Source organism: Pinus tabuliformis, chromosome X, assembly GCF_031772625.1.
Source record: "Pinus tabuliformis cultivar Carrire ecotype Pingquan chromosome X, CPIR1, whole genome shotgun sequence".
Lineage (NCBI taxonomy): Eukaryota > Viridiplantae > Streptophyta > Pinopsida > Pinales > Pinaceae > Pinus > Pinus tabuliformis.
Genome location: NC_142308.1, coordinates 31169040 through 31172136, shown reverse-complemented (window position 1 = coordinate 31172136; position 3097 = coordinate 31169040).

The window sequence follows — 3097 nt, the reverse complement described above, 5'->3', positions numbered from 1 at the left end:
TGGGTTGTGAACTGATCTAACTTATGTATGCCTTTTCAGTGGCTCTAACTCAGGGGTTGTGAAATGATTTAAGTTAAGAAAAAATATGGAGATGGGTTTTTGGTCTAGAAATTAAATGTGTTTTTTATATGTTTAATTATTTTTTTAAATATTCAATCACTATAAGAATTACTATTTTCATATACTTCAAAAATATTTTAATTATTTAAAAATCCTTCCTAAAATACAACCTTAGTTATATTTCTTAAGAGAAATATAATTATAATATTATTTAATATAAAAGAGAGTTAGTATTTATTATAAAATTTTAATTAAATTAATGATATTATATTAAAATACTTTTATTAATATTATTGTTATAATATTGATTTTTGTAAGTTTGACTGGCGAGGCTATATTATAGTCATTTCCAAGAATAACACCCAAATAAAATAGAGAATTGAACCAATGACTTAACATCTAAGAGTGCCTTAACAACACACCCAATCATCGTTTATCCAACACCCCGTAGACATTACTACAATATTGTTATAATGGTATTGATATTAATATTAATTATCTCTATAAATATGCCTTAAAAAAATTATAAACAATCAAATGACTAAAATTATGTGAAAAAACTAAAAGTTATAATTTTTATTAATAATTTAGTAAATGAAAATATATGTCAAATATAAAAGAAATTGTGCTTTTATTTAAAAAAAAATAAGATTTATAAATACTTAATTACAAATTATGTGAAAAATTGGAAAAAAATGATTGTTATAATGAAAGTTTATCTTTGTTGTGGATCATTTGTTAAGTCATTTTACAAGGGTTTTTTGAAAATGTAATTTGACTTATATAAACTTAAATTTGTCTAAAAATATTCAACCATTCTTAATAAATTACACATTCAACCAACCTAGCATTGAAGTTAAAATAATATATTGTTTTATAATAGTACTCAAAATATCATTTTGTTTTTCTTAAAATCATTAAAAAAAAGATGGTTAGAATTTGGATGAGAAAAATAAAAAGATACTACCATAATAATCATTAAATTATGAAAATATTGAGCATTATAATGTAAAATTGTGTATATGAATTCATATACATCTATATGGTGATGTACATTAAAGATAATGTAAACTCAAAAGGGAGGGGAATGTACTACCCTACTTTTGATCCTCATATTAGTATTGCATAAATTGTATAATATATTATGAATGCATGAGTACCCAATTATGTAATATGTAAATATTAGACATTGAATATAATAAAATAAAGTACATAATGTAGTTGCATGATGGACAAAAACAAAGTCATAGAGGTGCTATGATTCTACAAGAAAGGGAGCTAAAAGGGAGAAATCTCAAATGCCTAGAATCACAAGTCATTTTTCTTAAAGTAATTATTAGGACCCTATAATCCCTATTTGACTTATTAAAATCCAATCATTAGGTGCATGTGTAAGGTTGGTAGAAGAGTTACCTTAGTTATTAAAGCATGGGGCTAAGTACAATCATGTAATAAATGGGTGAAGGAATCATCACACTTAGTTATGATAGCATGGGTTGAGTACAATCTATGGAAGAGAATGATGTTGAGGCATCTATGGAAGAAAAAATATCCACCCCACTTTAGGCCCTAAGCTAACTCTTGGACCAGAGGGGATAATCCCTTAAACTACCAAATGATAATTGTTCTAAATATCATTAGAACAGCCTTTTTAGACACCCTCTATTTCCAATTTTAAAAGATTATGATAAATAAACGTTGGAGCAATGTAATGGCCAAAGATTCTAATCAACTTGTACTAGATTAGTAGACTAGACACCCTTTGATGGGTGCCCTTATCCCATCCCGCAAACACATTAAATTAAGAGACAATGAAAAGAAAATATCAAGTATTGGAAAATATCATAAGTATTCTTTAGTGATGAGGAGTTGTCAAGAGAGTTAAAGAGAATGATAATCTTTAACTCTTCATTGACAGGTGAAAATGTATTAGAAATATATAAACAATTTATGCATGAAACAACTAAACCTCTACATCCCAATAGCTACAACAACAAATAAACCCTCTGCAGATTTTAAAATATTATGGAAAAATAAAACATACATGCAAATAAGTGACAATAAATATTAGGCTTATTTAAAATGATCAAGCCTACAAATTTATTATTACTAAAAAATAAATCATCACATAAGCTTACAAAAAATGTGAAGTAATAAACGACACAAAGAAGTGACCGTTACAAAGAGTGGTGAATCCATCGATGAACGCACTACTATGTTGTGTTGCAATGACCTATTGGTTCTGAGAGTTGAGTATTCTATTGCTGTATCCAACTCCAATCGCTGTTTCTCCAATCGCTGTTTTTTCATTAGGTTTCCCTTTAATTTTCTTGAGAATTAGTTTGCAACATAATTGTTGTTCGAAATATGTATTTAGAATATAACGATTGAATTTATATTCCCTTCTTAATTCATTAATACATATTAATTCTTTAATGCGATAGCCTCACGGCCATGCGACTATTATTCCTTTTAAGTATTAGAATTCTATCTCCCGATGGAAATCGTTATAAAGGTGCATTGAGTTTTGAAATCCATGAACTCCCATGCTAATGGAAACAGTGTTACGTGATGAACAATTTATATTAAAAGATTTATACGTTGCTTAGTTGTCACAAAATTCTCTTGTAACCATTATCTTGCAAACTAAATTAAATTAGGTATTGTGATTTCTTTTTTTAAATTGTAGTGTAACTTAATCGAATACCTATTTAGAAATTTATTAAAGATGTTGTTATTGATGTTAAAGCCAAAAAAATGACGTTCAAGCCAAAAGAAGAATGCCACAAATGTACGTTAGGTGAAGATTAAGTAACCAGCCATGAGAGAAAATCATGGCTTGGTATTGAATTCTACTACTATGGCCGTGGCTGTTGTTGTTGCCCTCACAAACGTACATGAAGAGGTTTCATATTGTTGTTGGTTATTTCTTCCTTCACCTTAGAAGCTGAGTATATGTTTCACGTATAGTTTAATGAAAAGTTATGGAAATTCTAGTTATATTTAGAGAAAATGTGGTAAGAATTTTGGTAAATCC